Source organism: Adiantum capillus-veneris, chromosome 3, assembly GCF_014529385.1.
Source record: "Adiantum capillus-veneris isolate H3 chromosome 3, ASM1452938v2, whole genome shotgun sequence".
Classification (NCBI taxonomy): Eukaryota; Viridiplantae; Streptophyta; class Polypodiopsida; order Polypodiales; family Pteridaceae; genus Adiantum; species Adiantum capillus-veneris.
The window spans coordinates 42,859,031-42,875,845 of record NC_140933.1 but is presented as its reverse complement, the minus strand read 5'-3'; positions in this window follow the sequence as shown (position 1 = coordinate 42,875,845).

Genomic DNA, 16,815 nt, shown 5'->3' with positions numbered 1-16,815 from the left:
GATTTTAATTAGCATTGTGCAAGAGAGATCTGGTAGATTCTTGAAGAAAGACATGGCGCCCGTTAGGGTTTTCACCATGTATTCCTCTGTTGCTTGTCCTGTCTCTGGAGTTGGTAGTCTGGGGTAGTTCAGCTAGGTTGGCCGCTTCTTTGTCAGTGCCTCATGCTCTTGCCATGTCCTTACTCTGGGTACATGACAAAATGTGGGATCTCTTTGCAGGGCTGCAGGTGCTCTTGTGAACAAAATCAGATATCTCGGATTCTTGTTTAACCAACTCCACCTCCACTTGGGGTGGTCTTTATCTGCGCCATCTTCTTGCATGTCTTTGTAGAGCCTCTCCTTTATCTGTAGTACCTCCACTTTTATGAGAGGGTATGGCAGGGATTCTGATGCCATTGCGCATTGATCTGATTGAGAGTGAGTTGAGTGACATTGATAGAGTGTAGAACTCTCAACTCCCAATCCATTGCGGCTTTCCACTACTCATCCACCTCTTGGGTGATCTTCTCTTTCATTGCATCCTCCTCAGCTTTTGGTAGCTGGACCATAGGCACTGTGTCTACATCTGTGATGTTAATATGAAAATCCTCTTCACCACTCGGCTCTACCGTGGGCTGTGTTTCCAACTCAGCAAATGAGACCGAGGGTATGTCTATCTGCGGCGGCTCTGAAGTGCCTACCTCTTCCTGCGTATCCGGCCTTCCTTCCACCAGGAGCTAGTTAACTCTCTTGAGCTCAACTATTTCTTTAAGGAGCTCTTCTTCTCTCTGGACCCACATCAAAGCCAGGTCCCTTCGCTGTGATTGCTCTAGCTTTAATTCTAACTCAAGGTCCTTGTTCTTCTTTTCTAGTGCCTTGTATACTTTATCAGTCCCTTTGATCGAGGCCACGGTAGGATTTTCTCTTATTTTCTGTAAGAAGATCTCCTGATCATTGATTCGCTGTTTAGAGTACTATAAAGAGGCATTTGCAACATCCAATTGCACTTGAATTTTTTGAGTTGAAAGCAATGTTGTAAGAAGTTCATTTGTAACTTCTGTCAGCTGCTCGTCGTTCGCTTTGCAAGCATCGGATAACTTGGTGAGCAGATCACCTAACTCCTCCATTTCTTTTTGCTGTCTATCTCTAGCTAGCTGATGCTATTCAGCTTTTGCTTTTATCTCCTGCACTTGCCTCTGAAGATCAGTGATGACAGTCATCCTGTCTTCTAACTCTCCTTGGAGAACGTCAATCACCATCTCGAGCTCTTTAGCCTTGGTACTGCGGATAAGTGCTGTTGGTCGGAGTCTCTCTGTCATATCTTGCATCTGCCTTGCATAATTGTTTACTTGCAATATGACCTCGTCATTTGACTGCCAATCCTCCTGTCTTGCTAGCTCAGTGGATGTGCCTGCAGCCTCATGTGTCTCTTTCTGCTGCATCGCAGCTGCTGGTTCTTCTTGCGTGGAGGTAGAGGTTTGTTTTTTTTTTGTCATCCTGAGGCCTTGTGAATGCCTTGACTATTTCTTGCTATGTGGAAGTAGAGGGTACTGGCCCAGACTCTATAATCTCTTCAGGTGCAGGGATCACTTCCTTCTCTTGCTCAGGTTCTTTATGTTGTTACTCCTATTGTGTAGCAGTGGCCACTTGTGCAGTGGTAGCCTCTTGCTCTAGCTCTGCTTCTTTATCTTTTTGTTTCTCTTGCTGGTCAGCCTCTTGTGCAGATTCCATTTCTTTGGTGGACTCATATTTTTTTGGCTTTCTCTTCTTCAGGTGATGGTGGTGGGCTTGTCATGGGATGGTCTTGTTGTTCTGTAGGTGGTGAGGTGGGTCTGGGAGACTCATAGCCTTGTTCTTGGGCTTCTTCCCTTGCCATTTCTTCAACTCTTCTGATCTGTTCCTCTGCCTCTTTGGCCTTTTTAGTCGCTTCTTTGGCTTCTTTCAGCTTGAGGGCTTTGGCTTCTTGGTACATTTTCTCCAAAGTCTTTGTGGGGTCTTCAACCTCTTTTCTTGTGTGATGCTTCGTTCTTGGGCCTTTAAGTCTGCTTGGCACCCATTTCTCTGGGTCCTTCCCATGTGCTCGTCGATTGCACTAGTAGGTGTGTTTTTCTCTTTCAAAACAAGCTTGTTTCTACGCGGTCTCTTCTTGGTGGGCGGCCACAACTTTTCTCTTCATTTCTTCTCTTCTCGCTCTCTTCTACTCGTTATCAGAGCTCTTGTTGCTGTGCCTTTTTGGCAAGCTGTCAGCTGATTCTTCATCGGATTTATAAGATATTTTGCCTGAACTTGTAGCTCTTGGAGATGGTTGTGCTGCCAATATCCATGTGTTTTGGTCAGGGGCAAGTGGTGTTATCAGAGCTCTCGTTGCTGTGCCTTTTTGGCAAGCTGTCAGCTGATTCTTCATCGGATTTATAAGATATTTTGCCTGACCTTGTAGCTCTTGGAGATGGTTGTGCTGCCAATATCCATGTGTTTTGGTCAGGGGCAAGTGGTAGATTGTCGGCCATGCCGATGGCATGCTATGCTATCCTGACCTTGTAGCTCTTGGAGATGGTTGTGCTGCCAATATCCAGGTGTTTTGGTCAGGGGCAGGTGGTAGATTGTCGGCCATGCCGATGGCATGGTATGCTATCCTCGTCAAGACTTCTGGCGCACCCAAGTAAGTGATTTTTCCTTCTTTCTTAGTTCCCTTCAAGGTGGTTAGGACATACTGCATGTGGTCCACTGGTTGCTTGGTTGTTGATTTGAGAACTTGGGTAAACGTGGTGGCAACCGCGTGATTTGGCATAGTGTACCTTGGTGGCCTTTTTGCCAAAAAAATGGAAAGCTGATGGTATAATCTGGCTGGCCCTTCCACCTATTTGTGATTAAAATCTGCAAAGGTAGCCATGGTGGTCTCTTTGGTAAAAGTGCCTGCTGTTTTCCTGTCCCTTGCTCTCATGATCATTCCCTCTGTAGGTAGTCTGAGTGCTTCTGTCAGTATATCTTTAGCTATGACCACTTTGACCTTGTTTCCCTGAGTGTCAGATATCTATGTGGTTCCATCTTCTTTAATTGTGGATAGAAGCTCGTAAGCTTTCTGAAAATCCACTCCGCAAGGCTCCTGTTCGTAGAAGTCTCTGAGTCCAAGCCTACAGTTGGCTTCTTTGGTCTCTGGCTTCGTGGCAGCATCATATACTTCTTTGGGTAAGAGTTGCAACTCCACCTGATGCCTCTCTTCACTCTTGAATCTGCCGGTGAAGACTGTAGTATGGTGCTCTTCTAGCTGTTCTTTGGAGAGGTATGTTTCTTTGACTGAATCTGGGTCTAGTTGATATGCGGGTAGTTCTTGTAACTTCTCCTTTTGGTTGAGCTTCTTCTTGGCCCTCTCTACTACCTGCATGTCTCCTATTCAGTGAATAGAGTGCAAAGTTAGCAGATTTGTCAGAATTTTCTTTGAAATGTCCTTTAGGTTGAAATGCTGACAATTTTGGTCCAATTTGCTTCAAATCAATTTCTGAACAAGCATAGATGCATAAAAACATGCAAGGAACAAAACTATAAAGTCAAAACAATTTTTGCAACCAAAGTAAATAATCGCAATTATTTACGACTGAGCAATTTTTTCAACTTTTTGCAAACTTGGCTTCATAGGCTTGAAGTATATACCAAATACATACTCTGAGAGAAATATGGGCTAATTTGGATGCATAGGGTGAAAATGGAACCAGATTTTGGCTTTAGGTCTCTAAAACCGTAATATAAAGGAAATTTGAGATTTTGAGCTCCAAATTGGTTCAAACTTGGCTAGTGGGCTTAACACATCATGTACTTTGGATGTATGATAGCAAAATATCCAAACTTCCCAATTTTGGCTAGAAAGTAAATAATCACGATTATTAACTTTTCTTCCAAAATTAACATTTTTTGGTACAAACTGGTTCTAGGCATTGTATAGACCCTGTATATGAGATATGAGCTGATTTTGATCAAGAAATGTTGTCTATAACCCAAAAATTGGCTTGCAAAGACTTCTTTCGCGTTTTTTTGACAATTTTCCAAGTAATGGGTGCTCATTTTGGCTCATACTTGATTTTTGGCATATAATAGGTGTGTACACATGATAGGTGAGGAGATGTGACGATTTCCAATAAAAAATGATGCAAAAGTAAATAATCGTGATTATTTACAACAGTGACAAATTCTTTGCAAAACTTACAACTTTTGACCTAGACATATTTTATATACCTAAAACAAGTCCTAAATTGAATTTGGTCAACTTTGGTTATGCTGGAATCACTTTGTGCTTTGTCAACTCTGAAATCACCGTTTTTTGTGACTACACTATCTGTTGGGTTGGTCAGTCAACTTTGAGGCTTTGGACTTGTCCACAACATAGTCGTGAAGCAACCTGTCCAATTCCGGCTCATTTGGAGTCAGTTTGACCCCGTATGTCGAATATGATGCTTTGTAGCCTTCGAGCCATTTACTGCTTTTCGAGGGCTTTGCTTGATTGATTTCACCAAATCAATAATATACATTGTATATGAACCTCGTAGGCAAGCCATCTGTGGAGTTAGATCGGAATTCTGGCATTTGCCAAAAACCTAGCTTTTCTACTAGGGACCTCCTCGACCCTTGTCAAATGGTCAACTGATGATATAGAAAGGTTCTATTATGTTAAGGCATGCTATGGTTCAAATCCCATCTGATTTGGTCGAGCTGACAGGCCGCTATGGTCAGTTTTTGGTCGTAGGTCTTCGTGCACTGCTCGATTTCTAGGGTTTTTTCTAGGGCTTTAGACTAGCTACCGACCGTACAAAATGGATCATTGACCAGTAAAGAACTTACCCCTCATGTCTCATGTGAGATGGTGCTGAAAACGGTTAACTGTGGACTTCGGAAAAGTCGTGTGAAAGAGGTCGAAATCTCTCTCTGCAAAGGCTGCAAGTGGAAATGAGGTGGTTTTAGCCTACCTTGGATATCTATACCCGGACTTCCTGAACCAATTTTTCCCAGATTCCCTCATTAATCCTACTAGGCCGTGAAATCTATGTTAGACTCAAAAATTTCCCTTATCGGATTCCTGTAGCTCATTTTGCAAGAATTTTACAAAAGTAGGCCTGGCCGCCCACTTTAGGCTTCCCACTTCCATCTTTTGATTTCATTGAAATTTTTTGTGCTTATCTGCCTTGTCTTTTTAATCACCATCATGTCTTCTGTTTTTCCATCTGAGCTTCCCTGCTATTTATTATTAATTTTTGACTTGTTTATTTATTAAAATCAAAGGAAATATCAAAATGCTCTAAAAAAGTAAAGTGAAAATCCAATAATTGAGAGAATCCATTGAAAAAAATAGCTTTATTGTTTTTTGTTGGATTTTTCTATTTTTAAGCTTCATTATCAATGAAACTGATGAAAATACCCAAAAAAGGACTATTTTTGATGATTTTTTGATAGTATATACACTATTTACACTCACCGAGAAGATATTATCAATGAATTTTCCCTTGATGATGAATTATAAGAGAATTATTAGGTAATTTTGCAAAAAAATCACATGTAAATATCGAACTTTTATCTCCGTCTTCAAACATTACCCTTAATTACTTAGTACTTAGTGCCCTTCCACCCCTCCTAGCTGGCGTACTCCGAGAAGACTATGTGCATGGGTTGAACAATCGTGTCTATGCATAGTCATGGTTGGCTCTACCATGCTATGAAGATCAATGCAATTCAAATCAATATGTTGTGCAAGAGCTGGTCTTGAGTAATTAACTCAAGGGTTTCTGATGTCGAGGTTTGCTACTGATGTCTTCCAAAGAGAAAATCTTGTAGCTTGTGTACTCTCTGTTTAATTGTACCATCAGGATGCTTTAGCACACTGATTGCTTGAGTTGTTGGTAGCACTTTTGACTGTTGTCGAGCTTTTTCTTGCCATTGGTAGCTTGGTCTGCTTGGTGCTCTATGGTGTGGTGGAGTTTTTTGAGACTTAACTCGCCATTGCTTGATTGGTTTTACGGTTGGTGGAGAAGATAAGTACTCTTTTTTTGCAAACCAATTTCATGTTAGGTTCCTTGTTTGGAGGTGCTCATCTCTGTGTTTTAACCCTTGGAACCTTCTGTTGTTTTGTAAGTGAAGTTTTAGGAACCCATATCCAAATCGGTTTATCCTTAAGCTGTACTTTTGGTAACCAAATTTTCCTGACTCCTTGCATGCTACTTGTAGCATTTGATTGTCGACGGGATGGACAAGATTGACTACTTTGTGGTTTGGTCTACGGATTGCTTCTTTTCCATTCCTCCTTGCTTGGTGCAATTAGCTGATTTGTATCCCAATCTGGTACTGCTTTGTATGTTGGCATCCAGGGAATTCTAAGAATCATCATTTCATTCATGTGTTCATCTGGTAATCATACAAACTGATGAGGACATTAATATCCATATACTATCACGTTCAAGTTGACTACTCCCAATGTTGGAGTTGGGTTCTTGTTGCATCCTTTGATTGTTGTTATTCTTGCTGTCGATGCTTGACTTGTTGCCTTCTTGTACGTGGAATAACTTACTCCATTTACTCTAGCTCCTGTATCGACCAAAGCATTGGTGCTATGATTGTTGAGCTGTACTTTGATGCACAGCTCCATTCCGTCTAACCAGTCATCATCTGATGAAACTGCATCTTTAGGTAATTCCCATTGTCGGTCATCTATTTCCAGAGTGTTGATGGGAATCAGTATCTGTTGATTCTTGAGAGCAGCTTTTCGCTTGAGTACCCAAAGCCGAGCTTCCTCTTGGGCTTCTTCAATAACCTACTGCCGTTTAATCTTCTTTTGCTTGGCTGCATGAATTCTTTCTAGCAATCAATTTGTTAGTGAAAAATTGTATTTCTTTAAACGACGTCCACTAATTCAATTAGCCATTGGTTCACCATCTAGGGTGGACAATTTTACTGCTCCACTTGGAGATACATCTTCAATGATAAATGGTCCGTTTCCCTTTTTCTTAAACTTGGGAATGTGTTGCTTAAGGGAATAGACTAAAACTATGTTTCCTTTCTTGAAGATTTTTGTGATTAAGTGAGAATCAAAAAACTGTTTTTGTTTCCACTTTTGTGCATAGATGTGAGCTACAACAGTTAGCCTTTGCTCATCTAGCTTTTCCAAATCTTCAAGTCTTTCGGACAATTCATGTCCAGTCCATTCAAGATTCTGTGCTACCCTTAATGTCGGCAATAGAAATTATATTGGAAGTATGGCATCAAGACTATAAACAAGGTTAAAGGGTGTAGCATTTAAAGCTGTTTTGGATGAAACTCCATAAGCCGATAGAGAAGCATGGAGATTCATTTCCCAGTCTGTCCTTCATGAACCAACCACTTTAGTGAGCACCGAGATGAGAATTTTATTTGTATACTCATCTTGTCCGTTTGCTTGTGGGTGATGGGGAGCTTATTTGTTATGGATGACCATAAACTCATTAACCTCATTGAGGAAATGAGTTCCCCGATCTCACTGACAATTTCTATTGGTAGTCCCTATCTCGTGAATACATACTCATATAAGAATGCAACATTGGTTCTGGCATCATTCTTTTGAGTTGCTTTAGCCTCGGTCCACTTGGTCAAAGAGTCCGTAGCTACAATGATATATTGAGCTTGGGTTCTATAACCAAGTGGTTGTATTGGTCGAACAAAATCTATACCCCATTTTGTGAAAGCTCTAGCCCCCATCATTGGTCTTAAGGACATGCTATCTACTCGTGTTGGCATTTTTTCTCATTGACAAGCATCACACCTTCAAACATATTCTTTGGCATCTGCAAAAAGTGTTGGGCACCATATGCTGGCCATCAAGATTGCTCTTGCGGTGGTCTCACTAGAAAAGGGACCTCCAGCTAATCCAACATGTGCTTGTTCTATAATTGGAATATACTCGTTTTCATTTGCACATAGACGCAAATGTTGATCTTTACCTCTCCGATACAATTGGTCCCCAATAAGAGCATAGTCTCTTGCTGGAGTTTCAATTGCTCTCTGACGGCATTTACTCATATCCTCAAAAAATGTTCGGCTCGATAAGTAAGTAACTAGATAGTTACTCCATTTAGGAACATGTAACATTTGAAACAATATTACATGAGGTATGGGTGTTTGTTTTTTACATTGAGGGAAATCCTTTACAAAAGATCGAACATCTCTCCTCTTAGTCGGCCAATAATACTTTAAGTCTAAAGATTTGTTGCATAGTTTGGTCTTCCGCAAAGTGACGTCCTACTATGGTAACATGTGCTTGACTTAGGTACTGTTCTTTTTCTTTAGGATTAATGCATAAAAGCAATATCCCGTCCCGATTTCTTTTGTATAGACTACCAGCTAGTAATTGATACATAGCCGATTGCTCAATTAATCCGATTGTGATAGGACGTGGTATTTGTGAATCCACTTGAGCTATTGTCATCAATGACACAATGTTTTTCGACCATCGAAGTATCATTTCCACGGAGAATAAATAGGCATCTGGTAGATCATCGTCTACCCCTTTAGGTGGTTCTCCTGAAACAATTCTTGACAAATGATCTGCTTATTGATGTGTAGTGCCTTTTTTTACAACCACAACGAAATCAAATTCTAGAAGAATGATGAACCATCTCAGTATTCTCCCTGTGCTGCATGGCTTGTTGACCAAACACAACAAATCTTGGTGGTCCACAAAGAACACAAACTTGTTGGCTAATAGATAATCTCTAAACTTTTTAATGACATAGATCATTCCTAATCGTTTCCTTTCGATGGTGGTGTAATTCTTTTCCGCCATGTTCAATTGTCGGCTAGCATAAGAAATAGGAAAGTCAAATTTTCCATCTCTTGGTTGAGCTACTATACAACCGATAGCAAAATTGGAAGCATCTACATGTACGTGGAATACCTTATTTCAATCTGGTGCTTTCAATATTGGAGCTGAGGTGAGAGCCTGCTTGAGATTCATGAAGGATCCTTCACATGCCTCAGTCCATTCAAAGTGTGTAATCAAGCTATACATGGGTTTTGCAATTATAGCGTACAATGAAGGCTTGTACCCCCTTGACTGTTGTTGGTCTAAGAAAAGCAACAATGACATGAATCTTGTCAATATCAGTAGCTATGCCATTTTTAGACAATATATGTCCAAGAATTTTTCCTTGTCTACCTATGAATGTGCACTTTTCAGGATTTAAGCAAATCCTTTAAAGTCTATATTTTTCGAATAACTTTTTGAGGTGTTCAAAATGATCATCCCGGATTGATGAATGTACGCATAGATCATCCATATATACTTCTAAGAATTTCCTAAAATATTCTTTGAAACCATGGTCATCAACCTTTGAAATGTGGCGGGAGCATTAGCTAACCCAAATGGCATAACCCGATAGGCAAATATACCCCATTCTGTTGCACAAGCAATTTTATGCCGATCTTTTGGGTCAACCAAAAGTTGATTGTATCCCGAAAAGCCATCTAAGAAGCTGTAAGATTCTTTTCTTGCAACTCGTTCTAAAGCTCAGTTATTGAAAGAGGAAAGTTGTCTCTAATGGTAGCTGCATTCACCTTTTTGAGATTAATACACACTCGTAATTTTTCATTCTTCTTGGGTACTACCACAATTGGAGACACCCACTCTGTGTTCAATTTTGTAAAGGAATTTTGCTTCCTTTAGTTTTTCAATATCTTCTTTTATCTTCCTGGCAAATGTTTCATTGTACGTGTATGGCCTTTGTCTACTTGGTTTTGCATAATCTCTCATGGGTATGGTATGTTGATAGATTTTTGGATCAACACCCTTGAGATCTTTGTACAACCAAGCAAAGATATCTTGGTATTCCTTTAACAAGCTCAACAAGAGATCTTCTTCTTCTTCTGTTAGGTCATTCACAATGTAAGCAGGTTTAGGCTCTTCTCCTGGTTCAGCCAAGTCTTTTTTTTAGCGTTTTTAGGCCCTTCGTAAGACTCACCCTGTTTTCGTAATTCCCTCACAGGTTGTTTGACTATGATTTTCCGATCTTGAAGAGTATAATTTTTGTAATGGGATGGAACACTCATTACATCCTTACCATCCTCTTCCGTGGTTTCCATTTCAGTAGTGTATATCTCCTTTAGAGATTTTTTCAACTCTTGATATTTCTTTTTTCGCTCTTGACTGTGGTCATGAGTGGTTTCTTATCCTGTGGGTTTGCTTGAGTACCCTTCCTTGTGTTTCTTGATGTTTGAGACATTTTTGAATTTTTGTTTGAAGGATATCGGCCAGTGATTTTGTCCTTGACACAATCATTTGCATCTATCTGCATCAAGAATTGTGTTTTACTGGAGACTGATGGCATAGGACGTGTTTTCATAATTATGGTGTCTCTTTTTTGTCTATACCATTTTTGTCTTCTCGATTTCTGGTTTGGAAAGTCAAAAAACTTTTCCTCCCCTCCTTTTAAGAGTAACTTAGCTCTCATATGCTCTTTTTCTGACCCCAAATCTTCTGAGGTAGCTGAATGTTCATCTAACTCTTCAGTTGCATCGTAATAGAGGTCTAAAAAGACTTGTTGAGCTTTCATTAAGTCCTTGGGTTCCTCATCTTTTCTTCAATGTTGAGGATTGAAATCATTTGGATGGGAATTATGTCGTAGCCATCCTCATTGCAAAATTGAGTAGGCATAAATCTATTCACACATACATCCATTGTCGCTAAAATTTGAGTCCACTCAAATGGCTCAAATGAATGCTCTAGAAAGGGCTCAGGTACATAGGCTTCGTCTGTGCAGTCTCTTTCCAGGATACATTCTTCTCGTCTTAAGATTCTTTTTTCTTGAAACTCATAGCTAGCACGATCCAATTCCTAACATTTGGTATCAGAGCCATGGTGTGATAGCTAGGATTATTGTTATGCATTTGTGTGTTAGTACAATTAGCATTACTCTATCATCATTAGATAAATCCATTTGATTTGCTCTTTTATTAGATAATGCATACCTAATTAGTATTCCATTGGCTAACATGAGCATGTTCTTGAGCTAAAGACTCTTGAGCCACTACTCACTGGCTTATTGGAAGCTTAATTAGAGTCAAAGTTCATTAGTTTGCCATTAGGAACTTGCATTTTGTATCCAAAATCTGCTCCTTGTTTTAGTAAAACGATTGGTGTGTGTGCGTAGCCTGTCTCAAGAGCTGTCTATCGACTATTTCCATGCTCAAATTGCACTTCATATGCACATTCTAGAGCTTGATTAATTTCCTCTTGAACGCTCTCACCCTCTCGATTTTCTGCAGAAAAACTCTCATCAGCTTTGTTTAGTGTGTGTGTATGTGTGTGTGCGGTGCATTTAATGCCAAAGAAGAATTTCCCTTTTCCTCTTTTGCCTTGAGGAAACAAATCTGCCAAAAAGGTCGTGGGAACCTCCTATTTTTAGGAGGATTGACCTTTCTTTAAAGGCAAAGGGCCACCCCAAATTGGGCGCCCATTGGCAGACTTGAAAGCAGTGCTCAATCCTTTTAAATTCCGCTTTCGGGTCTGAACGGACCCCGGCCGGCCGATCGCACTATTCTCTAACTGCCTGCAGCGGCGCCCGCGCCTGTCCGATTGTTGTGATGCTCGACTGGCTGACCTATTGCAGCCGACCGGTGCCCATGCCCGGGAGCGCTGCTCGCAGCCCGGCCTGCCCCCGCCTGCCCGGTGTCACTGCCCGATTGCCCGAGCTGCCCGGACCACAAAGGAGCACTTGCCCACGCGCTTAAGCATTTTCAAAGAAACTTTCGGGTCCGCCCTTGTTGGGCCCCCCTTCTCGCGCTGCCTCAAGATTCTAAGGGCTTTTTATGCCCCTGCTCCCACCAAACTGCAACAAGACACTTAAGCCCAAGGCATGCTACCGCAGCTAGCGAGCAACAGAAATCTAAGAAAAGCTAAGGGCTCTTTCCCACAGTTGATGAGCCTCGAATTCATCCTTTCCAAAAGCTGTCAAGGCTAGTCAAAGAAAATCTTCAAAGCATCACCAAGCATCCAAAGGAACACTACTTCATTGTGAAGAGGGGCTTCACAGACAATGAAGAGGAGCTTCACATTGAAAGGAAGATCCAAAGTACAAATCGAAATCTTGCAGCCAAACACAACAATTTCTTGCAATGTATGTAATTATATTTGTCTACATGGATGACATTATGTGCTTTTGTAATGGGATAGACATTGGCATTGGAGAGTCTCCAAATTGCTAAAAATATCTCCATGTGTGAAGATTTTGTGACAAAGTGTATGAGAAACACCGCATGCTTGGGCTCTCGGAGTATGACCAAGATGGAAGAGAGCATTAATTTTTACATAAACCTTTTCATAGGATATTTTAGCATATTGTTGCATGTCATTATGATGCATGGAATAAATCGTGATTGCACAACAGAAAGGGGGACAGAAGCACTCGTTTGAGGGGAGGATACGAAGTTAGACCATGAAGCAGTTGAAAGAAATAGCAGAAGCAATGAAGGCAAGAGACCTGACAGAGGATCAACTCACATAGTAGAAGAAAAAAAGGACGAAGACGAGAGTAGCGTTGTCTTTTATGAAGACCCATTTTGAAGATGCAGACTCTCTACTTGTGGGGGAGGACCTTTTCCTGTGTGGATACCAGCTTATCATCCTGTGTGGACATCACCATCCTTTGTGGATTTTTCTTGTGTGGATTTTACCATCCTGTGTGGATATCACCATCCTTTGTGGACTTTATTTTCCTATAGGGATATCACCATCCTATGTGGATTTTGTTAGCCTGTGTGGATCATGCATCTTCAGTATCTTGTCTTAGTCCAAACCTCAAGGGGAGGATTGTAAAGTGTGAGCTTTGTCCTAAGGTGTGAGTCAAGGAGAGGAGAGTGGATATATCCCACATACCGTGGAGCAAGGTTATAGAGCTACTTAAAGCTCATTTCATGAATGAGAAACAACAACTCTATTTTGCACTACATGCTTGTCTATGGTGAGCTTGTGCTAAGCTAATTCAATACTCAAGATTGTGTTTATGAGTCCAAGCTAAATCTATTTTGGAACCTAATTCACTTAATTCACTTGAGTGATAACCTTGCACCATGTTTCTCTTTCATCCACCACAGCTAGCACGATCCAATTCCTAACAGGAGTATCAAATATGGCAGGAGCATCGACAAGTGAGACACCCAGACTTTTGAACCTTGAAAAGTATGAGGTAAGCTTCTATACCCACTTGTCATGTAATTAAGCTATTTATTTCAAAATAAGTTTGATATCTTTTTTTAAACACGTGATGATAGTTTCATCATGTATATTGTCAAGTATATTTTCAAGTATATTAATCATTGATTTAAGATCTTTGATTTATGTCTCAAAAGTATCATGTCATGAACCTTTTTTTAATAGTATAAAATCATAGGAAATATAAATCACTACTTATTACATCAATAACTAGAAGTAACATATCTACTAAAAAAAATTCAATGTAAATTGGCATACAAAAAATTTATTCTTTACTATGTTTAATTGATACTTCATGACATAAAAAACTTAACTAAAACATATAGTCTACAACGTTTGACATTTTTTTAACCAAAATATGTTAAACATTCTTTTATTATAGACTCAAAAATGATAAGTGATATTAAAAGACAATGTATTTCACATTATGTGTGGCATGATGATCCTCTTGGTATACAAACTTTTCCCACTCCAAAGGATAAAGTCTTTGAGATAGGTGGTGTATCTTTGAAGTACAAGCTTCAAATATACAAGAAGCCGGTTATGGGCTTTTTGTGCATACACCTCTTCAAAAGGGTATGACTATTCTCCATTATGGCGGTGATTAGTATTTCCATGAGACTTGGAAGAAGTTGTGTGAGGTATCTACAAGGGCAACTAGGTACTCACTTCTGGAGGATCCAAATGTCAATTGTGTGGAGGATGAGATATATATTGTTGGTGATGTAGAAGATGGAAATTTGGCAAGATATATAAATAGTACTCATGGTCTGAGTATGAGCCCAAATGTATGTTATACTTTTGATCCCAATTTTCCACCTTGGTATAAAACCACCACATCACAAATTAGTTTGGATAAATGTGGCTATGTTTGTGTTGAAACCCTAAGCCACATAGAAAGTGGGGCAGAGATTCTTCCATAATATGAACTTACATGACATTACTCAAATCTGATGATAAAGTCCCTTATATGAAAGTTATCGATAATCTATTTAAAACAGATTCATTACTGAGTATGTATCATGATAAACACTATGAATTGTGATGGCATTACCATGTTATGCAATCAATACTTAATTTCATACAAAAATCTGTTCCTAGAGTGATATCCATTGAATTTAACTAGATTTTTTGAGCTAGCATAATAGTGCTCTATTTCAAATTCATGTATCATGTTAAACATAATCCATACAAGCATTTGTATCTCATTGTACATATTTTATCAGAGCATAAACTTATGCATTAGCAATCTATGCAATAGTTCATTTTGAATGTGTTTTTTTATTTTGTACTGTTAAGAATACCCCAATAGTGGATTTTGGATGTACCAAACCCCTGTAAAACTTGTTTAGAATAGATAAATGTTAAGTAAAGGATGCACTTTTCCATCCATACCTTGCTTAAAGTGTCTTGATGGTGGATTGCAAATTCCTTGCTCTTCTCAAGAACTTTTTTAGATTGGACAAATGGTGGATCTAGGACGCACCCATCTTTACACAATATTCTTTGAATGGCAAAGTACTAGTTGATTGAATGCACCACCTACCCTTCCACAACTTGTTTGGAATGTTTGGTTTAAGATGCTACCATCTTCTAAGGTTTGTTTAGAATGGACAAATGGTAGTTCTAAGTTTCACTCATTTGTCTTTTGTTTGCTTAGAAGAGCCAAGTTATGGGTATAAATTTCACCTCCCATTCTAATAGCTATTTAGAATGGCCAAGTAGTAAATCTCAGATGCACATTTTCTTAAAGAGCATGTTTCGTGAATTCATGGTATGGAATTGATTTCTCCACTAGTATGGATACATTTCCTTGGCCTATCTTTATACCACAACGAGTGGAATTTTCATTGGTTCTACACACACAACCAACACAAACAATTTCATTGTCAAGTATCATATGCACTTTTTCCTCATATTCAAAGTCCATCCTACAAATGCAAGAAGGTTAGAAAAGTTGAATCTTAAAACCACAATAAACATATTAGAATGAACTATAATTTAGACAAGTGGTGGAGATTGACACCAAATAATCCATGATACTTTAGGTTGAACAAGTGGTGGAGATTGAGACTAAATAACCCATGATACTTGTGGTTGGGCATATAAATAAGCTTGAAAGAAATGAATCATTGACACTAGGGATGATATATTGGAGATAAGATAGAAGCTTGTGGCCGTGCAGTGTGTCTATGTCTATTTTTATGCTTCAATGGAGCTTATCTTGGACAAGTGGTGGACCTAGTGTCTCTCTACACTTGAATGGGACATAGCTTGGATAAGTGGAGAACCTTATGGATCTCTATGCTTCAATAGAGAATATATCTGGTAAATGATGGATCTTATGGTCCCCTATGCTTGAATGGAGCATAGCTTGGACAATTGGTGGACCTTATGGCTCTCTATGATTCAATAGACCATACATTGAACAAGTGGTGGACCTTTGGCTCTCTATGGTCAAATGTAGCTTAGCTTGGACAAATGGTGGACCTTGTGGTTTTCTATGCTTCAATAGAGTATAGTTTGGACAAGGGGTGTTATGGTCCTCTATGCTTAAACGAAGCATAGCTTGTACACATGGTGGAACGTATGGATCTATATATTTTAATAGAGCTTAGATCGGTGGACATTGTGTCTCTCTATGATTGAATAGAGTAGAGCTTGGACAAGTGGTGGAACTCATGAATCTCTATGCTTGAGTAAATCATAGATTGGACACGTGGTGGTGACTATATGGTTCTCTATGCTTGAATGGATCATACCTTGGAAAAGTGGTAGAACTTGTGCTTGAATGATCCTCTATGCTTGAATGGAGCATAGCCTGGAAAAGTGGTAGAAAGTATGATTCTCTATGCTTCAATAGAGCCTAGATTTAGTGGTGGACCTTGTGGATCTTTATGCTAGAATGGCACTTTGCTTGGACACGTGGTGGACCTTGTGGATACCTATGGTGGAATGGAGCATATCTTGAACAAGTGTTGGATCTAATGGATCTCTATGCTTCAATAGAGCATAAATTGGACAAGTGATGGACCTTATAGTCCTCTATGCTTTAATGGAGTATAGCTTAGACAAGTGGTGGACCTTATGGATCTCTTTCCTTCAATAGAGTATAGATTGGACACGTGGTGGACTTTGTATCTTTCTATGCTTGAATGGGTTAGTTCCTTGGACAAGTAATGGACCTTGTGTTTTTCTATGCTTGAATCGATCTTAGCTTGGACAAGTGGTGGATCTTGTGGCTCTTTATGCTTGAATGGAGCATATATTGGACAAGTGGCGGACCTCATGGCTCTCTATTCTTGAATAGAGCATAGAATGGGACCTTATGGTCCTCTATGCTTGAATGGAACATAGCTTGGACAAGTGGTGAATCTTATGGCTCTCTATGTTTCATTAGGGCATATATTATACAAGTGGTGGATCTTCTGGTCCTCTATAGCTCAATAGAGACTAGCTTGGACAAGTGAATGGAAAGGTAGTGTGGGAAGGGTGTCTAACCTCATTCCTATCTTATTGCAGACATAGTGAGAACCATGTATACAATTGTCAATCCATGGGATGAAGCTGACTCGACTAGTACATAGAGACTACAAGAGGTTGTCAACCTCTTGGAAAAC